Raw genomic sequence first — 24,662 nt, forward strand, 5'->3', positions numbered from 1 at the left:
AACTTGAAGTACTGTATTTAAAGTACTAAACGACGGTTGTAATAAATTACTTTCAGCGTTTTCTTTATTAAGAGAGTAATTTCCGATACTGCGTTTCTAAAAGGTTACCCCAGTATGTTGACAAACTTTGAATGCCTCTTGAGTGGAGTGCATTAAATTATGTATGGTAACTGTTGTTATCCATTCGTGTGGTATTTCTGTCGGTTCTAAGGCAAAAATATTCTGCACGTAAACAGCAAGAGTGACGTTCTTAGCTACTCTTAACTAGTATATTGATAACCCATGCAGCTACATAGTACAAAGTGGTGGTGGTGATTATTGTTTTAAGAGGAAGTACAACTGGACAACCATCCTCTATAAACACTAATCAGAAGAAAACAAATGGAAGGGGACCACAACTTCGAAAAATGAAGGTATCGGCAAAAGAAAGATGAAGGTCACAAAGTGCGTGGAAATGAAAAACTTCCTAGGCCTCGAATGCGCTAATGCCGTCGAGGTCGGAAAAGAACAACTGTTGACCAGGGGAGGTCGGATGGGCTAGAATAGTGAAAGCAATGTCAAGACTCAGCTAAGGGCCTCGTAGTCACAACCCAAAATATATTTCCCCCCGTGGGTGGGGGCAATAGAACAACAACCACGGTATCCCCTGCCTGTCATAAGAGGCGACTGAAAGGGGCGTCAGGCTCTCCTAACCAGTGAGCGTGAGTTGGCGACCATGGGGCTCTTAGCTAAGTCCTAATATTCATGCATATAATAATAATAATAATAATAATAATAATAATAATAATTTTTTTTTTTTTTTTTTGCTAGTTGCTTTACGTCGCACCGACACAGATAGGTCTCATGGCGACGATGGGACAGGGAAGGGCTAGGAGTGGGAAGGAAGCGGCCGTGGCCTTAATTAAGGTACAGCCCCAGCATTTGCCTGGTGTGAAAATGGGAAACCACGGAAAACCATCTTCAGGGCTGCCGATAGTGGGGTTCGAACCTACTATCTCCCGAATACTGGATACTGGCCGCACTTAAGCGACTGCAGCTATCGAGCTCGGTGAATAATAATAATAATAATAATAATAATAATAATAATAATAATAATAATAATAATAATAATAATAATAATAATGGTTAAGAAAATTAAAGCCATTGGTAGATACGATTTCATAAGAAATAGAAATTCAGTCACTATTAAGTTGAGTTAACCTAGGTTAGACTATTTTAAGGATTACATTAGGATATTATGTTAGGCTACGGTACATTAAATTGCATTAGTTGCTTAGTGCGAGTGTAGTGATTAAGTATTTGTCGAGCCAAATAATGTACTCTATAGAGCATTTAAGATGAATGAAATTTTGCTGTAAATAATAACTACACTAGACTACAGTATAAGACTGTTGTTATCAATACAATTGTTGTAATGATCGCCAACTGGACATAAATTGTTGATTTGAAGTGATAGGCCTATTGTTTGTTGTGATTATAATTGGTAACTGAACAGGAACAAGCATTTCAAATATCTGTGAAACATTTCTACGTTGCATGTAGGGTTAGAATGATAGTCTGTAGTTTACATGAAAAGGAATGGAATGAAATGGCGTTTGGCTTTTAGTGCCAGGAGCGTCTGAGGACAAGTTCGGCTCGCCAGGTGCAGGTCTTTTGATCTGACTCCCGTAGGCGACCTTCGCGTCGTGATGAGGATGAAGACGACAAATACACCCAGCTCCCGTGCCAGCGAAATTGACTAATTATGGTTAAAATTCCTGAACCTGCCGAGAATCGAACCTGGGACCCCTGTGACCAAAGGCCAGCACACTAACCATTTAGCCATGAAGCCGGACACATGAAAAAGAAATTTTCATAAACATCAGTACTAGTATTACACATTTCCTGTTACTTGTCTTGCTTGTTTTCAAAGACAATTCTCTTTTTTTTGGGAGGCTTCCTATTATTTGTCAAAGACTTAGGTGGATTAGGGACTTTGAAAATTGTTGGGATGGAATTCCACTCGAGTAGTTTCCGTCCATCTGCCCTCTTTAATTCAAATTGCTATTCTTCAAAATGATGCTAGAAGAAAATACACCGGACGAGTTAGCCGTGCGGTTAGAAGCGCGCGGCTGTGAGCTTGCATCCGGGAGATAGTGGGTTCGAACCCCACTGTCGGCAGCCCTGAAGATGGTTTTCCGTGGTTTCCCATTTTCACACCAGGCAAATGCTGGGGCTGTACTTTAATTAAGGCCACGGCCGCTTCCTTCCAACTCCTAGGCCTTTCCTCTCCCATCGTCGCCATAAGACCTATCTGTGTCGGTGCGACGTAAAGCCTTTAGCAAAAAAAAAAATAATAAGACCTATAAATATAAAACATCTTCATATAAACATACTGTTATTCAGGAATAATACGAATGTATTTCACTAACCTCGCACAAGAAGCAATTATCTGTAGGTTGCCATTTGTCACGCCTACAGTTTTGTACCCACTGAGCTCTCCTTTGCTTATCTCTCGGGAAGCGAAACACTCTAATTCCGTCAGTTATCTTATTTTGTCAATTTGGTGTGGCGCAGTATCCCGTTTTCCTTCAAAATACAAGTAATAACTCACATCATTACATCGGGCGCGCCAACGTAACAACGATATTTGAGACCCAATATGGCCGCCACCGCAAAGGATTGTGGTAGCGTGACCAGACCTCCCTAGACAGACCTTGCTCCGGAGTACCGGTAACTAACCTCAAAGCTTCTTCGCACAGATCCCGCTTCACCCCCGTTGATCTTTCCCTCTCCACCTGGTTAGACATATTCACTTAAGCTATTTTGTTTTACCTATGTCCATATCGACTCTATTGGGTTTTAGCTCACAATGAGCGGCAGCCAGATGAGTTCGTCAGGACGAACGTGCTTGATCTGCTAGAGTTTTCGGGTGTCCGGAAGTGCTGCTTGCGGTGAACAATTAGCTCCGCTTTATACATTTTCTCCTCTACTCGTCAGACTCCGTAGCTGAACGATGAGCGTGTTGGTTTTCGGATACAACCGTCCCGGGTTTGATTACTGGCCAGGTCATTGAAATTTATCTTCTCTCGGAGCTAGGTGATAGGGCTTATGCGAAGTGTACCCTCTATTCAAGGTATCAATAGTAATGGCGGAATGTGTTAAACTTTTGAAACGTCTTATAAACTTTTTTTAATTTTATTTTTTTATTACCGCTATGATCACCCAGCAATAAGAAAATATTGTTTCACAAAATTTAAAACAACCTGTTTCACAAATATCAGACGAAATAAAAATTGAGTGTACATGTCAACAATAAGTTACTGTAAGACGCATTAGTTTGGTAACGATTAGATCAATACTTTTAAAGTTATGAATTTTCAAAGTGAGCGTTCCGTTGGAAATGGAAGAAATACCGGCACTTTCTTTGTTTAACCTGCGTTAGTTTTAACTGGGTGCGATAAACAAATCTACTCCACATAATTGAATGTAAAATAAAATAAGCTAAATTTTGGTGCAGCTTGTTTCTATATGGGGCAAACGATAAACTTTTATTTAACGTATTAATTCGTACTTTTTTCCACAACAGTATGTTGCACGAGTGACGCACGTAATTCCTCGTAATTCCTTCGAGAGTTCTTGCAACTACTTGCGCCTAGTCGTGCGAGCCGCGAGAACCATGCCTCTTGCCTCTTAGTGTTCACACGGACAGAAACGAGGCGCATGCAGTGTTCGAAAGTGGCTACTAAACAGCTTAAAGGCGCGTTTTGGCGGTGCCTTTTTTCGTGCAACTTCCGGTCGTGCGCACAAGACTGACGCATGCGGCCATGCATGCTCCAGCTTGGCTCGCAAGCCGCAAGTTGCACGAAAAAAGGCACCGACAAAACGCGCCTTTAAGCTGTTTAGTAGCCACTTTCGAATACTGCATGTGCCTCGTTTCTGTCCGTGTGAACACGAAGAGGCAAGAGGCATGGTTCTTGCTGCTTGCAATACAGCATGCGGCGATGCACGAGAAAAGGCACCGTATAAACGCGCCTTTAAAGTATGGTAACGACTTATGCACGCAAATACTTCCAGAAACAGGTCGTATATGAACATACATCGAAGCTTGACGCGCGGAATTGTGCTGCAGGAAAAGCTTATTTTTGTTGTATTTGCAGTCGATTACAGGGAAAGGCATTCATATAAAATGTGCCTCCTTGTGTGCGGTAATGGGAACACATTAGGCCTACAGGAAAGCATTATTCCATCTCACGGCAGGAAATTTAAACTGAGAGCTAACCTACCATATTATTAAATGTATAACTAGGAAATATGGGCCGCGCATTGTACAGCTACCCTAGGCAATCATTTCGGAGCCCCCCCCCCCCCCCCCCGACGTATTCTGAATTTTACCACAAACTATCAACTACCAGTATACTTATTCATGGTATTAAAGAAATTAACATGTTTAACATTTATTGAAAATGAGGCCTGTTAAAAAATATTAGACCAAACGAATTGGCTGCGCTGTTAGGGTCTTCTAGCTGTGCATTCGGTGAGAGATGGTGGGTTCGAATCCCACTGCCGGCAGCCCTAAAGAGGGATTTCCGTAGTTTACAATTTTCACACTAGGCAAATAGGGCTACACGGCCGCTACATTCCCAATCCTAGCACTTTCATATTTGCGTCACCGAAAACCTTTGATAGTTAATACGTTAATCCACTAGAATTTAAAATTAATTTTAAGACTATCGAAACTTTAAAATTTCATTTTTTTAAAAATTTTTTTTTTTGAAATCTTTTTAGGATATCCTCGAAGTCTTCTTACTGGACGTTATGTTCAGTGGCCATAATGGCAAGAGTTCAGTGGTTGTCAGTGAAGATCAGTGGCAGTAGCAGTCTCATCAGGTTTATGATCTATGAAATGAAATAAAATACCTACTGGGAATGAACCTTTTCGTCTGTAAACTCAAACTCAATGTCCTCTGGATAATTCTCTATAAATTTGTCTGCAGTTTAATTTTGGCATCAAGTCTGACAGAAATTAGAGTAAACCAGACAGTTTTTAATTTTTCTTCGCAAACTAACAGATGAGCTGACAGTGTAATGAGAACCTGATTTGTTAATGAACTTTCAACAGTTAATAGGTATATTACGCCAGTGGCGGTGGGCTCTCAGGAGCACATGAGCACGTGAACACCCAGTTGTAACGCATATACACGCATTAATAGATACCAGTAATTCAAAATTGTTTCCTTTTTTTCGACCTGATTTCGTCATTTAGATAAAAATTTCATTGTTCCGTATTGAAAAGTATCACAGTTAAATTGAAATAATAAATATGGTAGTTCAACCTATTCAATACAAGTAAATAAGAGACGTAGAGATTACATTCTTATTTAATTAAAAGTGGAAATGGTACCGGTTTCGACCTCAGCCTGGGTCATCATCAGCCGATTATAACTCGAAAAACAATGCATAAATAAGAAAAGTTAACGGTCAAGTCCACACAATAAGTTGAAGAGGCGATATAAAAATGACGGGGGTAGGCACTGTAAAATTCAGACGAAGTGGAATGTAAGTCACTTAAAAGAAGTAATGCGTAACCTTCCGAGCATCAGCACGGCACACGCAATGTTTGGCACTGTCTCACAATGTTCACGAAAAGCAGAGAACAGTTAAATGAGCCAGACTGCATACACCATCCGGCACAGTCACAACACAATCCAAATATGAAGATCTAAAGTCATAAAGAAGCCGAAGACGAGCAGCTCAACCGAAGTAACTTGCAAGCTCCAGAAGATCGGCACGGTGTTTACAACGTCAAGTGCTGTAGTTTCATACGCTGACGGAGATTGAAGGATAGATTAATGATAAAGTATTTGTTTAGTTCATGAAAATGTGCCTATATATATATACTTAGAATACGATTCAATATAATTGAATACGTAATTATGATCTTGAAGATTTTTAGAACAGTTGACGTGAAAAAACAATAATGAATAGAAAATCGATCAAAAGCATTCAACTTACATAGCTCTGTTACACAGCTGTTCGTTTCAACTGACAATGCCAGGGAGCGCACTGGAGATTTTGCTACGAACCTTGACTGTACGCATGCACACGGAGATGATGTCATGGTTTATGCACAGATATATCCATAAGCGAGGAGCACAGTAAGGAATGTGCCTTTCCGTCTACAACCACCCTCAAACCAGAGATAGTATTAGTTAACCACAAGGGTCTGCCACCTCGCCTGTTACTGTTGGGCACAGCTCCCAGAAGTTATTCGTACTATTATATTAAATCGCTGGAAGATTTCGCTAGTAGCTAACTTAAGAGGTTTTCGTAATCACGGAATCAGAAAGCCAGAGCCTCAGGCAAAGCCTGAGCGACTCAACCCGGCAGTCCTAATTTCACTTCTCTTGCACACTTACAGATTAGTCTCGGAGAAATGCATCCTCGGTTGTAAGGGTTCTACCATATTATGAGTAGAGAAGCAACCGTACAAGGAAATTTTAGTGAAATGATTTAAGTGATTTTGTACTTATTTGCATTCTACTTTGGTTCATTTCAGACGTGAAACACAAATTTGGTTGTGAACCCCCTGAAAATTTGGTCACGAGCCGCCGCTGTATTACGCATCTATTTCTTAATGGGTGCAGTATTTTTTAATGTCTCTTGGCACAGGCTAGAGTAAAATGTAGCTTCCACGAAGCTACTATGCTGTCGTAGCAGGGAGAGGTGATACTTGCACATAGTGCATCCCAGGTGGCGGATAGCGGGTCCTAATCGGCTTGGCGGCGGACTTGAGCGAAATAAAATAGCTCTTGCACTCCGAACACACAACCCTCTGTGGGTGGGTGGCACAGACAAAGAATACACCCACGGTATGCCCTGCCTCTCGTAAGAGGTGACTAAAAGGGGCAACCAAGGGGTGCTGAATTTTGAACCATGAGATTACCTGAGATTAGTACCATCGCGCGAAGAACTCCATGAGTTTTCTTGCGATTAGTACCATTATGGGAGGAATACCATGGGTCTGTGGGCGGATCACTGGGTTTACAAGTACCAGTGTATAGTATCCACCACTGATGGAGGCTCACTCTCTGTCCAGATTCAGTTGAACACCCAAAGGAGATAGAGGCTATCATTATTGGGGTGTTTGAGCATCTGATTTTGGGCATCATGGGTCTGCATTCCAAGGAACACCATGGGTCTGGGCATTGCTTGTGATTAGTGCCACTATGAGGGACACTGTGGATCTGCATTACCTGTAATCAGCACCTACTATGTGAGGAACACCATGAGTGAGTTGCCTATGAGTGGCGTCATTATGTGAGAAACGCCATAGGTCCGAGTTTCCAGTGCGTTGTAAATTACATGCAGTAGTGGTACTAAGCTCAGTCTTCCACCCCTCCCCCCTTGCCACCACAATAATTGAAAATGGGTCCCTCTTTCTTTGATAAGGGAAGTTAAAAGTTTATTTCATAGTACAAGGTTGTACTTATAGTGAAGCAGCAGCGACAACTACGATGATGATGATAAGTTACACAATTGTTTTCAAATCCAAAGTAATAAAAATGCGCGCGCGCGCACACACACACACACAAAGAAATGCATATTCCAATTATAGTAAACAAAACACGCTGTATGTCACAATACCGTATTAAGAAATAATCTCATTCCTAGGACCAAATAATTTAAAACTCAACTGAACCGGACAATGTTTTTTTTCCTATTCCCACCCATTTGGGTCGGTGGGCCATCAGCCAGGCCAGTGACTCTTGGGCCATTGTCAGTGGAGTATTGTTTTGTTTTTGATATTTTGTATGCTGGATTGATTTTGGAATTCTGAGCTGGATCTGCTGATTATTTTAAATTCATGCATTCATTCTAGTTTTGAATTCTGGTCAGTGGATGAATTTTGGACTTATAAATTCATTACATTTGGTCTCATTTCGTATCATTAGCAGCTGATGACCTACATATTAGGCTCGTTTAAAGAAGCATATTCACCAAAATGTACCTTCTGCCAGTCTGTGACAATAGCCTATGAAAGCTGCTGAGTTGAGATGAGAGTGGTGCCAGGTAATGGTACTTGGAGCACTACTAGTATGTTGTGAAAGTTTTGCTGTTAGGGTCAGTTGTACTGTAATAACACTTCCTGTCTCAGTGATGAAAGCAATGGTGAACTACCTCTCATACTACCTAGAATCTCATTTTGTCTGCCATGAATTTTTGCGTTGTTCCTATAACTGCACAACCTTTGGTGATACTTGATCGATCATGAGGGTTGAAAATCTAATAGATTCCTAGTCCTTAATGTAAACTTTTTGTTGAGCTGATTCATTTTTTATAGGTTACATTCAAACCATGAATGACTCCTTTGATATTTTTAAAAATTAGATAGTGTTATTTTAAAAGCTTTACGACAAATCCATATGAAATGTTGAACAGCATCGTACCACACAATAGATTAATCTTAATCTTTATCTAAAGAATCAGGCTGAGGAAGCCTTAAGGAGCAGAGCAGTAGATTCTTATTTACAAAAAGGAAAGAAGGAAACCCCATATTCATGGGTTTGGATATGAAAAATAAAAAACAAATGTATTGATCCCCTGGACAAACTATTAAACATGTAAGTTTGCAATGCCACAGTGATACAGATACTCACAGATGCAAGACTAGGATTTCTTGTTGTAGGAAAAGCTTTGCGAAGTCTGGAAAATTACCAAGGCTGTCTAGCAAACATTAGTATCTTAGAGGCCCCTATTACTAGCATTGTAGTGGTGATTGGTTTCTAGAGGAAGTTTCAGTAGCATGAGGCTGTGGTTATCAAACAAACTTACAAGAGAGGTAACGGGCAAGAAAGGTCAACCTATTATGAATTTTTTTGACAGTCATTGTACTGTAAGAGGATAGCTTGCAGAGAATCGGCCTACAGATTTAACCACAAGGCACCGAAATCATATCTGGAATTCCTGTATGCAAGCATGACAGTAGCACAACTGGCCATTCCTGAGCCAGCTCGGAGTTGTGTGGTGGAGCGTATATGCATGCAGTCTCTCGACCTGCTCTGAAGCTATATTGTTTCCATTGATGGGAGAAGAATCTGTCTTAATGGTTGAATTATGCCCATGGTACCTGGAGGAATCTGAAACAGTACGTGTGGAGGGATGTCTTCAAGAAAAGTTGTATCACTGTACTGTATGTGGTTCATGAATCATAAAGCAGGGCACAGTTCTCTCAGAATGGAGTAAAAGGTTTCTCTAAACCATCTTTTCAGTTCTGTTTTCCCCATGTTTCCTGATTTTGTGGCAGTGATGTTATCAGATTTAAACTTTTTTTTTAACTGGAGGAACAAAGGTTCCAGTCAGCTTAAGTAGGTACAATAAATAATTTAGGGAACGAAGAATCATCCATACTGATTGTTGATTTGGTGTGTGAATGTGAGTGTAAACTAACCAATTGGGCTATCGTGTTTCTCACATTTCACTCTTAAACCTGCTTTGATCGGTGTTGTAAATAGGAGTGTAATGGATTAATTGCTCTTGAGCGATTTACAGAAATTCTTCAGCCTCTATTCTTTCGTTTTTCGTCCTGAATATGCACATGGGATAAAAGTTTTGTAGTTTTCCTACTCCCAATTCTGTTTCTTGAAATGGCTGATCCAGACATGAGAGGTTAAGAAATTACTTTTATCGATATAGTACACGTGCACATTCCAAAGCCCACAGTTGTAAATCTTAATCGCTTACATTTTACCCTTTTTGCCTCCTGGAAACTGGAATAGTTTTTCATACATCATTTTCTTATGTTCAGTGAGACTTGCTGAAATTACCTGTATTTTCCAACTGCTTCTTCCATAAGTAAAGATCACCTTTAAGCCAGAATTTTACAGACCTCCTCTTGTACTCCATATTGATGTTTTCTCACTCACTCTTTATGGGACTAGGAACATAACCAGAACTGGATGATTTTCATGGCGACTGACTCATAGCATCACTAAATTCCGAGGAGTCACATGCTAGTTTAGAATTCGGACCCGAAAGTTTGCTTACAATCGGTAAAAGGTTTTGACAAATGGAATAGATTGTTGCTTTCACTGTCAACATTGTACATCAAGAGAAACCACAATACGGTGTACTCCTCTACAATTATTTTCCATCAAATCAATCAGATATTGCCATATTTCCTCTTCTTTCAAGCTAATTTCTCTGGTGGTGGGGGGAACCCCCTTTTCATGGAAATAACTCCTTACAAATTCTGCTATGTTGATAGGTTTTAAGTCATTCTCCAAGGAACTCGTTTTCATTGTTTTCCTTTCTTTAAAACAACCATCAAAACTGTTAATGCTGTGTGCAGTAAAACTCACTACAGCTGACTAGTGCATGTGGCCAGCTTTTGCAGATGATATTGCTGATTAGTTTGGCAGATAATAACTTTGCTTCCTTTGGACTTGAAATTAACCCACAAAAAGAAATAAAATTTTCATCAGAAACTGTGTTCTCAGACCCCTAGAGATTACTTCTTTGTAGAAGAAAAATTTTCTTGAACTGCTAGTGTGTTAATCTTGGTGGAAATGTTAATGAAGATATTGTGGTGAATTCTGTGATTAGCAATACATACAAAAATGTAACCAAACTTGTTAAGTGTCCCTTCTAGAAACCCAACAAAGATTTCTGTAATGCATTAATACATTTGACTTAGTCTTGCTTGTTAGTGTGTACTTCATGAGATCAGGGCCAGGTTTCTAGAAGTTTAAAGATTAAGAGCCACCAAGCAAGGAAATGCTGGGACTTCCACAGAAATTCTATATGCCCTCAACAAGTTTTGCAGTCTCAAAACTGACTAAGGCCAAATAGCTTAATATGATAATAGTGGAAACTCCTGCAAGAAACTGGCGACACTGTTTCTGCGTGCAATCTAGCGGTTCGAGAGGCTAACTACTTTTGCTACCGCTGTCAGCTGTGTATGCCAGAAGTGTCTTATTTGTACTTCAGATAGTTTTGTGCTTGTTATGTATCACGATTCTGGAAATGGCAGGAAGAGGAGTTATTTGTGCTATGTATGGGTATTTTCATTACAGAAGACAAAGTGATCGCAAGCCATTTTACAGATTGCCTAACAACAAAGTGCTGTGAGTATAGGCCTACCTGTTAATGTTAACGTGCCAATATTTTTTTCTATTTATGAGAACATACTTTCTTTAAAATATTGTTATGATTAAACCTTTGCATTTAATCGATTTCTAGGTGTACTCAGTGGGTGAAGAGCAGAAGGGGAGATTTAGATGAAAGGTATGAGGGTATGTTCAGCCACTAGGGTCCTGAGCCATTCTGTAGCTCCTGGAATGCTAGTTCATGTGTCATTCAATTCTTTGCAATCAAGTGCTGCAAACACTGCAGAGTGTATAGAAATGTGTGATAACTGTTTGATATTTTTAATTCTTAAAGTCTCAGTAGCCCCAAAGAGTACAGGAGACCCTTAAGCAATGACTCAGGGCATATGAAAAAGCTGGATGAAATTTGTGATTGTCTAAAACAACAAAGTTTTGAATAACCGCAAAGGCAATCCTTTCTGTATTCAGGGTTGGATAGACAATATTTCTGCACTGAAACTATTGTGGTCTGAATTATAGTGATTATGGTTTTCATTATTTGCTAACAAGGAGGTTCACACAGGACTGCATTGAAAACATTTTTTTCATCATCAAAGCAAGAGGAGGTAACAATGTAACCCCAGATGCAACAAAATTTTGCAGTGCCATAAGGAGCGTTATGATAAATCAATTGCTCTGTGCTTCTGATGACAGCAATTGTGAATCTGATGTTGCAGACTTTCTACTGACTCATACTGATGTGATGAAGTGCAATTTTGATGCTAATGTCTCTCGACAGTGTGAGTTAAGTGATCAGGTAACTGATTATGACCATGATATAATACAGGAAAATGCAGACAATTAAGTCATGGGCTGGGCATGTAGCAAATTTCCCCATGCTGAGTGTAGGGATGTATTGTCATCTTATGATAATGATTATAGCATGGGAAAGTTGCACATAAATGAAAAAGTATGACAATTCTAAAATTGTTTCTGAATATTTCTGGGGGAAAGTTAGATGCTAAAATATCAAGAACATTTGTAGATAGTTTTTTAGTTTTTGTTAGAAAGCAAAGATGGGATTAGAAGAAAATTAAATGACAGGGTTTTGTCATTGAATGAAGTGTGGGCTTAGGTAACAGCTGTGTAAAATTACTGACTGACAAGTATTTCAAACTTCTTATAAAGGCATATGTGAATACAACCAATGACTCAACAGTGAAAAATATTGCCTGTAAAAATACCAAGTTTAAAAAGATTTTGCATGTGATTTGCTCTTGAAGACTGTAGGCCCTAGTCATAACATGACTATCTAATGTTTTAATTTGATAACATTTGTTTTATTCTTATCACTGGTTCATTCAGATGAACATCCACATTTTACCTTCCCTATATTATGTTACAAGAAAGACGCAAACGTCTTAACATCTGTATTTCGTTGGGTTGGAAGTCGAAATGTGTAGTGTTTGAATAGCGCATTATGTTAGTGTTCCCTGCGAGCCGCTAGATGGCAGCACTACGTGCTGTCACCGCTGCTCTGAGTGCTAAGTGAGGAGAGTTTCCACTATTATCATATTAAGCTATTTGCTAGGGCTTAGTTGGGAAGTATAGATTCAATACTTCAAACTTTTTTGCCATCTCCTATTTCATACTGTTGCACACCTACACTGCATGAATGATTTGGTCTGAGAAAAACTTAGTGCTCACCACATTAAATATCTTATCATGATGAAGGCAAGGAATGGACAGGGTGCTGCTTTAGAATTATGAAACAAGGTTTTTCAATCTTGGGCTAGTCTCACACGTAGAGGTACAGGAGTTAGTGTGTGCTGAATTTCCTGACGCCAACTTCTAGGTTGCAAAGAGAAAAGGGTTATCAGCTTCTGAATGGACCAATGACCTAAAAATTTCCAACTTCTTAGCAGTGCATACAGTACTCGAGATGTCCTACCATGTCCCGCTGTTCATTTCCAGACTGCGGCAAGCTTGAAACTTTAGGACACATATTAGGATTATGCCAGAAAGGTGAAGTGCTTGTAAATACAATATACCATAAAGTAAGGACTGCACTGGCCACAGATTACTTCATCATGCCCAGAAATCTAGCAATATACTGGGTATAAAGAATCAATCTAACTAAATTTGTTAAAGAATTCAGTGGCCTTGTGTTTTCAACCAACAGGTCAATCCTATTCTGTAAAGTGTAAAAAATGTCAGTGAACTCTGTGAAAAAATTCTGTATATCTCAGCATGTAGAAGCTATGAAACCTAAATCTACATCAAAGAAAGCAGGATAGCCAAAAGCAACTCTGATTTCCTTGTTTGCAATATCTGAATGGCAGACTTAAAGTACCTTGTACTGTTCTAATTTTGAAGAAGGTACATGTTTCAATTGTGAATTTAAAGGATTTTAGTGTCTGATAATGCTATTTTTAAAAATACTGTGCCTTTTTGCCAGTCTTATTATATAATTTTTAGTGCATAATGACCAGTCTCCTAGTTATGACAAGTTTTGAAATCCTCTGGCCTAATTCAATATTTTTGTTTTCATAGCTCAAGTAAGTTTCTCTTTCCATTTAAGTTGTCTAGCCTTCAATCCCTTGTTATACAGCATTATCTTCACAGTTCATGCAGAAATGTCTGTTAATAACCATGAAAGAGTTCTTAAAATTGTTCCTGCCCATCCCCCCTAATAAAATGCCCCAAATGTATACATGTCTGAATGGACACATGCCCAAAAGGACAATCTGCTGAATTCAAACACAAGAGGAAAATTCCAAAGAATACTCACATTAACAATTGATACAGTTGCTATCCACACTTTGCAATATGATGCTCAAACTATTAGCTCAGACGGCAAAAGAGTAAAACTCCTCAATATGTGCATTTATGTTAAAAGTAGTTTTGTGCTATGAAAACACATTTTATTCTCCCAACTCTCTTCTTTGATTGGTATAGCAAGAGTAAAAAATTCGAACATGTGGACGATTTTGTCGCCATACCATTCATTTACGTGTTTCTTCTCGGTGAAAGCCAAGCTCTGTTTGAAACTGTCAATCACCAAAATATGGATGCTGCCAGAAGAATAAGCAGCAGTCTTATATCAGGAAAGTTGCATTGACTTCGATATGGCAATCGTTAACAATGCCACACAAACATTTAAGTCGAATATCCTGCTGCTGTCTGCCTCCATAGCGTAACAGCACTATTAGCTGCAGTCTTAGATGGCTTGGGTTCGACTCCTGATAATGCCAGACACTTGAGAATGGTAGGAGGGCTGGTATGTGGTTCAAATGGTACACGAGCTCACTTCCACTGGGTGCGCCTGAAAAAAACAAATAAACAAAACAAAAACTGCACCATCTGAGGATGAGTTTAATTTTACGCTGCTACTTTTCTCACTTAGGCCAAAGGAATACGACCAGTACTAAGAAGGCAACAGAAGTCCGAACTACATTCTCTGCATAGGCTACAACCTTTCTAACTTGAACATGGTATTCAACATCATTCCCATAATCTAATTGAAATCAGGAAAATCCAGAAAATTTTGAACACATTCATGAGATTTTTAAAATTACAATATAATAAAGTATTACATCATTTCTTCACATTCCGTACTTTTTAGAACACTTTCACAATTATTGGTTTTTGGAAAATGGTAATTTGGGAAATCTGATTCAAGGATTTGTCCACTCGGGTGTTTGTCCGTGCATCCTTAAAATTGATAGTAGTGGCAGAACATGCTTGTCTTATTAGTATTTCCTCAGTCCACTTAAACTTTCAATTATACTTCTCCATCTTTGATCTGTTCTCTGCTGTTATTTTTAATTTCTGTCCTTTGATTTCTGGGAAATTCTGAATCTTACTGTTCCCTCAGAGGTATGTTCTTGAGTAATATTCTTATTTTTCATGGTAACAAATCACACTTCCCCTTCAAATATACTTTCAAGGGTAAGGATTAAAACAGTATTTTATGCTTTTCTTTATCCATTGTGGCAACCCGTAATTGCAGGAAGTCATTGATTCTTTCAATAAATATATATATATATTACATGGGGTAGAAATTCACATGTCCACTGATACAATAAAATGCAAGATAAGACAAGCTAAATTGTAATCCAAAAATTACCTCATATGCTGCTGGTACAGTAGTCACAGGCAAAACTTGTAGGACACCTTCAACAGAGCTCAAGAAATCCTACCCATAATTCATGACTAAACAACCACCTTACTTTAAATGATAAAAGATTCCTCCGCTTCTCACATAAAACAAATGTCAAATCAAATGTTACATACGTAGGGATAATTGGAGAGAATGAAATGGCCGTGCTGTTCAAGGCGTGCAGCTGTGAGCTTGCATTAGGGAGATAATGGATTTGAACCTCACCTTCGGCAGCCCTGAAGATGCTTTTTCACGGTCTCCGATTTTCACACCAGGCAAACGCTGGGGCTGTACCTTCCCATTCCTAGCGCTTTCCTATCCCATCATTGCCATACGACCTATCTGTGTCGGTGAGACTTAAAGCAAATTGTGAAAGAAGAAAGTAAGATATAGATGGTTATCTAAAATAGAATGAATCCAATTTGATCATTCAACTTAAGAACATTATTTATATATTTTACAGAATTAGAAATGTTATTTTAGCAAAAACCTCTAAATCTGTGCTTTGCCATAGTTCAATTGCAACTGCAATATGGAATTAAGTTGGGCTGGAATACTTGCTTCACACTTGGCTAATGTAAGTACATGTCAGAACTACATACTGAAAGTACTGTTGTTGTTGTTGGACTCATCAGACCATAGACTGTGCTAACCTTTTCATTTCTACGTAACTATTGCATCCTACATCTCCTCTAATCTGCTTGTCATATTCATACCTTGGTCTACCCCTACCGTTCTTAACCACCTACACTTCCTTCAAAAACCAACTGAACAAGTCCTGGGTGTCTTAAGATGTGTCCTATCATTCTCTCTTCTAGCCAAATTGAGCCAAATCGATCTCCTCTCACCAATTCGATTCAGTATCTCTTCGTGATTCGATCTATCCATCTCACCTTCAACATTCTTCTGTAACACCACATTTCAAAAGCTTCTATTCTCTTTCTTTCTGAGCTAGTTATCTTCCATGTTTCACTTCCATACAATGCCACGCTCCACATGAAAGTCTTCAAAAACATCTTTCTGATTCTGATATCAATGTTTGAAGTGAGCAAATTTCTTTTCTTAAGAAAGCTCTTCCTTGCTTGTGCTAGTCTGCATTTTATGTCCTTACTTCTGCCATTGTTAGTTATTTCACTACCCAAGTAACAATATTCATCTACTTCCTTTGACTTCATTTCCTAATCTGTTTCCTACATCACTTGCCTTCGTTCGACTGCACTCCATTACTTTTGTTTTGGACTTGTTTTCATCTGGTACCCCTTACCCAAGACTTCATCCATACCATTCAGCAACTTCTCGATCTTCTGCAGTCTCAGATAAAATAACAATATCATCGACAAATCTCAAGGTTTTGATTTCTTCTCCTTGGACTGATTCCCTTTCCAAATTTCTCTTTGATTTCCTTTACTGCCTGTTCTATGTAAACATTGAAAAGGAGAGGGGACAAACTGCAGCCTTGCCTCACTCCTTTCTGGATTGCTCCTTTTTCAAAGCCCTCAATTCTTATCACTGCAGACTGATTTTTATACAGATCGCAGATAATTCTTAGTTCTTGGTATCTGATCCCTATCATCTTCAGAATCATAAATAGCTTGGTCCAATCAACATTATCGAATGCCTTTTCTAGATCTACGAATGCCATGTACGTGGGCTTGTCCTTCTTGAATCGATCCTCTAAGATCAGACGTAAAGTCAGGATTGCTTCAAGTGTTCCTACATTTCTTCTGAAGCCAAATTGATCTTCTCCCAACTCGGCTTCAACTTGTTTTGCCATTCTTCTGTAAATAATACGTGTTAAAATTTTGCAGGCATGAGACACTAAACTAATGGTGCGGTAGTTTTCACACCTGTCAGCACCGGCTTTCTTGGGGATAGGTGTAACAACATTCTGCCGAAAACCAGATGGGACTTCTGTCTCATACATCTTGCACACTAAATGAAATAACCTTGCCATGCTGGTTTCTCCTAAGGAGTCGGTAATTTAGAGGGAATGTCATCAATTCCAGGTGCCTTGTTCCTATTTAGGTCACTCACAGCTCTGTCAAACTCTGACCTCAAAATTGGGTCTCCCATTTCATCAGCAATTCACGGCCTCTTCATGTTCCAGAACCAAATTATCTACATCTTTACCTTGATACAACTGTTGGATATGCTCCTGCCATCTTTCTGCTTTCTCTTTCCCTAGAAGTGGCTTTCCATCTGAGCTCTTAATATTTATACACCTAGTTTTCCTTTCTCCAAAGGTTTCCTTGATTTTCCTGTATGCAGCATCTACCTTTCCCAGGACCATACAGCCTTCGACATCCTTGCACTTCTCCTTCAGCCATTTTTCCTTAGCTACCTTGCACTTTTTATCCACTTGATTCTTTAATCGCCTGTATTCTTTTCTGCCCTCTTCATTTCTAGCAGTATTCGGGAGATAGTAGGTTCGAACCCCACTATCGGCAGCCCTGAAGATGGTTTTCCGTGGTTTCCCATTTTCACACCAGGCAAATGCTGGGGCTGTACCTTAATTAAGGCCACGGCCGCTTCCTTCCCACTCCTAGCCCTTCCCCGTCCCATAGTCGCCATAAGACCTGTCTGTGTCGGTGCGACGTAAAGCAAGTAGCATTTCTAGCATTCTTGTATTTTTGTCGTTCATCAGGTCTAGTATCTCCTGAGTTACCCACTGATTCTTAGTTGATCTTTTCTTCCTTCCTAACACTTCTTCAGCAGCCCTACTGACTTCATTTTTCATGACCCTCCACTCTTCCTCTATACTGTTTCCTTCACCCTTTTCTTTCAACTTGTCTAGATCCCATCTTTTTGTATTCCTTCCTTTCTTCAATTTCTTCAACTTCAGATGGCATTTCATGACCAACAAGTTGTGGTCAGTCCACGTCTGCTCCTGGGAAAGTTTTGCAATCCAACACCTGGTTTCTGAATCTCTGCCTAATCATCTTAAAGTGCCATATCCGGTTGCCCAGACGTCGGCGATTACTCTGGAGAAAGTTTTTCTGTCTTCTGCTAGTCGGAAGAGTCTCTCAGTTGTCTCAATACCGGTCCACTGCTTGATGTTGTGTAACCATGTTATCTCTGGTCTGCCAACTCGCTATTTGCCCTCTATTTTACCTTGGAGAATGAGTTTTATGAGGCCATATTTGTTTCCTCTTAATATGTGGCCTAGATAAGCTGTTTTGCAAACTTTTATAGTTATTAGTTCTGGCTTTGTCCTAGCTCTCCTTAGGACTTCGTTTATCATATCTGTCCAGGGTATTCTAAGCATTCTTCTGTGCAACCACATTTCAAAGTCATTTGATACTTGCGGCTTTTAAGGTCCATGTTTCTGCTCCATATAACAGTACTGACCAGATGTAGCACTTCATTAATCTCTGTCTGAGCTTCAGATTTAGATGATTATTACAGAACAAAGAGCTCATCCTGCGAAATGCAGCTCTAGCATTCTCAATTCTGCATCTGATTTCCTTATCTGGATCCATACTCTGTTATTATGCTGCCAAGGTACTTGAACTGGTGGAGTTCTATTTTACAGTTGTTTAATGACAAGGTGACATTTGCATTACTATTTCTGCTAAATACCATTAACTTAGTTTTTTCTACATTTATATTGAGACCATACTGTAAACCTCTGACATGGATTCTGTTCAGGAGTTCTTGAAGGCCTTCTATAGTGTTGCACAGAATCAGTGTCGTCTGCATATCTAATATTATTGATCAAAACACCATTTACTTTCACCCCCAGTTCAACATTATGCAAAGCTTTTTTAAAAATGTCAGAATACATATTAAAAAGGAGCGGCGAGAGAATACAACCTTGGCGTACCCCTCTTCTGATTTTCACATCTGATGTTTTGGTTTGGTTGATTTTGACTGTTGCTTGTTGGCCCCAGTAGAGATTCTGTATGATACGTATGTCTTTTCCATCGATGTTTTCATTGGAGAATCTCTATCAATTTTTCATGTTTCACTCTATCAAAAGCTTTCTCATAGTCAATGAAACATGCAAATACATCTTTGTGTAGTTGGCAGCATTTTTGGAGCAGGACATTGACGCTGAATAAGGCTTCTCATGTGCCAAAGGCATTTCTGAAACCCATTTGGTTGTCATCCATTTCGCACTTTGTTCTAATGCGTGCGTGTATTATACGTAAGAATGCTTTTAGCATATGACTCATCAGACTTATGAGACGGTAGTCACTGCATTTCTTTGGATGAGACTTTTTAGGTATTGCGATGAATGTCAATTGCAACCAGTCCTCTGGGATTATTCCAGTATCATAAATTGTATTGAAACATTCACCAATTTGGTCAACATTCTCTTCAGTTATTAGTTATAGAACCTCGGCTGCTATCTGGTCTGGACCTACTGCTTTACCATTAGGTGATATTGTGAGGGAATGTAATACTTCTTTTGTTATTTTCGGACCTTTCACATTGTGCAAGTACACAATTTCACCTCTGTCATCACTGAACAGTTCGTTTATGTATTCTTTCCAGGTCTGTATGACTTTTTGTTCATCTAGGATGGGTTTGCTGGCGTCATCAAAGTCATTTGCGTCTGTTTACTGTACAGCCCAGCTATCCCTTTTACTTTCTTGTATAACTTGAAACTATCATGGTCTTTATTTAGTTCTATTTCTTCACAGTTCATTGTCATCCATCTTTCCTTGGCTAATCTGATTTCCTTCTTAATCTCCCTTTGTGTCTGTCGGTAGCTGTCTTTGCCCTTTTCTTGTCTTCTCCGTTCCATTAGATCAAGTATTTCATCAGTCATCCATCTCTGCTTCTTTTGCCTTGTTGGTGTAAGATGATCCTTACAGACTTTTAACAGTGTATCATGTAATATTTTCCATTGATATTCTGTACTGTTATTGTTGTTGCTATGGTTGGTTTGCATTTTGTTGTTCAGGTCCTGTATTACTGCTTTTTTAATTGTACTATCTTGCAATTTGGTAACATCAAACTTGTTAGACACTTGCTTAGATGTGGTGGTTTTCAATTTCAATCTGATATCTGCCACTAATGGCACATGGTCGGACCCAATATCTGCTCCAGGATACGTTGTTGCTCGTTGAACAATATTTCTAAATCTTTTGTTAACCAGAATATAATCAATCTGATTCCTGATTGGTCTTCCTGTTTCCTTTTCTAGCGGTGAAATCCATGTGTAGAGGTGCCGTTTATGAAGTTTGAACCAAGTGTTACAAACAACTAGATCTTGCTCTTGGCAGAATTGGAATAGTCTGTCACCTCTTTGGTTAGCTGAACCCAATCCATATTCTCCCACTAAGTCAGACCTTCTACCTTGCCCAATTTTGGCATTGAAATCTCCTGATATTATTATGTCAGTGCTGTTGAGTTCTTTACACACCTTATTCAGGATTTCATAGAACTCATCGTCATTGTCATGTTTTGTGTCCGCTGTTGGAGCATATACTTGTCTATTTGATACCTTCCAGTGTCTCCAGGTCTCGTCCACGTATACAGCTGTCGTTTGTGGTGTTTGAACCAAGTATTGGCAAGGTCTAAAATATGATCGGTGCAGAATTCAACCAGCAGACTTCCTCTTTCCTTCCTTTGTCCCAATCCATATTTTCCTACTGTACTTCCTTCTCTTCCTTGGCCTACCACTGCATTCCAGTCTCCCATCACAATTAGATTCTCGTCACCTTTTACATATTGTATTAAATCTTCTATCTCCTCATATATTCTTTCAATTTCTTCATCATCCACTGAACTAGTAGGCATATAGACCTGCACTATTGTGGTGGGCATTGGTTTGGTGTCTATCTTGATGACAATAATTCTTTCACTATGCTGGTCGTAGTAGCTGACCTGCTGCCCTATTTTCTTATTATTAAACCAACTCCTGCATTTCCCCTGTTTGATTTTGTGTTGATAATTCCGTAGTCGCCTGACCAAAAATCTTGTTCTTCCTGTCAACTTATACCAACTACATCGAACTTTAGCCTATCCATCTCCCTTTTCAGATTCTCTAACCTACCACGATGATTCAAACTTCTAACATTCCACGTTCCGACTCGCAGAATGTCAGTATCCACCTTCTTGATGATCGCCCCCTCTCGTGTAGTCCCCACCCGGAGATCTAAACGGACTAGTTTACCTCCGGAATATTTTACCCGGGAGGAAGCCATCATCAGTACACCATTCATACAGAGAGCTGCATGTCCTCAGGAGGTAGTTACGGCTGTAGTTTCACGTTGCTTTCAGCCGTGTAGCAGTATCAACACAGCTAAGCCATGTTGAGTATTATTACAAGGCCGTATCAATCGTCTAGACTTCTGCCCTTGCAACTACCGAAAGGCTGCTACCCCCCTTTTGATGAACCATTCGTTAGTCTGGTCTCAACAGATACCCATCCGATATGGTTGCACCTGCGGCTCGGCTATCTGCATCATTGGGACACGCAAGCCTCCCCACCGTGGCAAGGTCACATGGTTCACAGAGGAGGGAAAGTACAGTAGTGTACAAAAACCCAATGATGTTTCTGACATGAACAGTTCAACAAAGCATGGTACCTAACATACAGCAGATAACTGTGCAGTCACTAACCCTATACATGCATAAACATTTAAAGCTCTTCGGCAAAGAACACAAGTCACAAATTTAAAGTAGGCTTCCAGACAGAACTGGAATAAGTATTCCACGTTACTTGGAGAAAGCAATCTTAAATTGTATAGGTCAGTGGATATACAATTATCTGCAGATATTAGTGGCAACCAGTATACCCTGAAGAAGACTATTCACATGGCTCCTTAACCATTATTACAAAGTAAGCACTTATACATTCCCACTATCATTTTCAGTCAGCTTGCTCACTATTCCTCTCTTAAGAAAGCCACCTTCTCCTTTAACCCATGCCTCTCATTTGCAGCTTCCTCCTTACTATACCATTTGCAGGAAAACAGATCATACAATTATTACAATCACTAATACCAGTATACTAATGGAGTAATTGCTGTTCACTATGTGCCATGTAAACAACCTAGCTACTCTTTTCATGAAGCCCACACACAAGTTCATCTTAGTGGGTTTCATACTGTATCTCACTACGTGTGTGCGTGTGTGTGTGTGTGTGTGTGTGTGTGTGTGACCATGAATAAAAATGTTTAAAATGTATATTTTCAAATATAAACACTAAATTTTCTCATACAAAATAAAGACCTGAAAACTTTTCTTCTTGCAGGTGTCTTCCCAACTTCAGTGCCAGCAATCAATATTCATATCTACTTGTCCTTTCAACAGGGTGCTTCAAGAAGCTGCAGTTATTTAATAGCTGTCTTCAACAGTTTTAAAAGGTGTGTAGCATATTTTGAGAAAAAACTATAAATGCTTATGACCATTATGACTAGAAAATTTACCTGCCTGCTTCTTCCATCATGTTGTGTTTTTTCCCCATCAGACAATATATATACTGTACATTTCACTATATAGGTGAGTCTTATAAATATTTATCTCCTTTAAAATTTTCTTCTCTCCTTCCCTCCCTCCCTCACCCTTCTTTATCCCCCCTCCCCCATCTCCCTATCTTGTTTCTATTGCCTGCTTTGTACAGCAGGTCAGTGCTAGTTTCCATGACCTGCCTGCTTCCTCCAACATGTTAGTATGTTCCAAATCAGACATTAGATATACTGTACATTTCATTATAGAGGTGAGTCACATTAATAAAATTTCTGCTTTTTAATTTCTTTCCTGTATGTTTATTCATTCTTAATTCTGGCTATCATTTATAGATTTACTTCATTGTTTGAGGTCCAACTCTACTTAAAGAAATCATTATGACAAGGTCACAACCATAATTTTTGTTTTATATTTATTTTAATGTTATAATTATTCCTGCAACAATGTCTTGTATACATATGTTTATCACATCTCTTTAATTTTATTTTCAATCAATCGCTACTGATCTGCATTCAGGGCAGTCGCCCAGGTGGCAGATTCCCTATCTGTTGTTTTCCAAGTCTTTTCTTAAATGAATGCAACGAAATTGGAAATTTATTGAACATCACCCTTAGTAAGTTACTCAATCCCTAACTCCCTTTCCTATAAACAATTATTTGCCCCAGTTTGTCCTCTTGAATTCTAACTTTATCTTCCTACTTTTAAAGACACCAAACTTATTAGTCTGTCATTCCACGCCATCTCTCCACTGACAGCTCAGAACATTAGTAGTTATGAATTTCATTGGGTTCCGTATTGAAGTGGGATTACAGTAAATTAAAATTATTTCAAGGTCCACCTATTCAATATGACATTTTATTGTGATCATTGTGATTTGACATGTGACTGAATCACAATAAAATAGCATTGTATTGAATAGGTGGATCTTGAAAGAATTAATTTACTGTAGCTCAGAACATACCTCTTAGTCAAGCAGCTCATCTCCTTTCTCCCAAGTCTTCCCAAACCAAACTTTGCAACACTTTTGTAATGCTACTCTTTTGTTGGAAATCACCCAGAGCAAATTGAGCTGCTTTACTTTGTGAATTTTTTCCAGTTCTTGAATTGAGTAATTCTGATGAGGTTCCCATACACTCGAACCATACTCCATTTGGGGTCTTACCAGAGACTTGTATGTGCTCTCTTTACATCCTTACTACAACCCCTAAACACCCTCATAACAATGTGCAGAGATCTGTACCGTAAAGTGGCGGCCATTCGGGGCAAATTCAACCACGGACGAATAGCAACACTGATTTTCTCCTGTCTCCTATACTGAAAAAGATGAACCACTTGCAACTACAATGTACACACAATAGAATGCTGTCAAAACTCGGTAGTCCAAAGAACATTGGTGGGCTCATTGAGCCAGTTGATTTCTTTTGCAGTCCCGACTATCATCTCGTCTGGAAACAGCAAAAAAAAAGTTCCTAGCCTCAACATTCAATTCTCCATTCCAGTGGTTTATGGGGGTCAAAATGTATGTCTGGTAACTGATCAACACAATTTGATGCATTTTATTCAAATAGGTTTTTCAGGGAATAGTTTTGTGATAACTTGTCCTCTCTAGGGGTAACTTCATACAAGAAAACCTTACAGGGCCACAGGTATTGTAATTTTAATCCTGCTTGCCTCAAGAACATTTTAGGTTTATATTTTCAATTAAATTTTCAACTCATATCTCCCCCTATTATGAACTTCTCTCCTGGTTAAAAATCGATAAACTAAGACATCTTCACGTTGCTACTCTCGTATTTCGTCTGCTGAATGAATCTAAACCCCAGTATTTATCCTCAAAGTTTAATTTACTCTCCTCCTCTCATGAACACAACACACGATCGACTACTACTCTAAATTCCTGTGCATCGCTCATCTTCATTTAACTGCTCCTTTCAAGTGTCTGGTGCAAGGCTATGGAATTCCCTTCCAGTTAGTGTTAGGAATTGCACTTCATTAGCTTCTTTCAAGCGGCC

At 39.2% G+C, this 24,662-nt stretch overlaps 1 long non-coding RNA gene across 2 annotated transcripts in view; it reads left to right on the top strand.

Moving 5' to 3' along the window:
• Nucleotides 1–24,662, top strand: part of LOC136872439 (uncharacterized) — a 113,035-nt gene that overhangs the window by 53,929 nt on the left and 34,444 nt on the right. For both annotated transcript variants that reach the window (XR_011018029.1, XR_010859894.2), the window contains exon 2: nucleotides 22,436–22,547. This is a non-coding gene — a long non-coding RNA (uncharacterized lncRNA). The remainder of the gene's footprint in view (nucleotides 1–22,435; nucleotides 22,548–24,662) is intronic.

The sequence above is a fragment of the Anabrus simplex genome, chromosome 4, assembly GCF_040414725.1.
Source record: "Anabrus simplex isolate iqAnaSimp1 chromosome 4, ASM4041472v1, whole genome shotgun sequence".
Classification (NCBI taxonomy): Eukaryota; Metazoa; Arthropoda; class Insecta; order Orthoptera; family Tettigoniidae; genus Anabrus; species Anabrus simplex.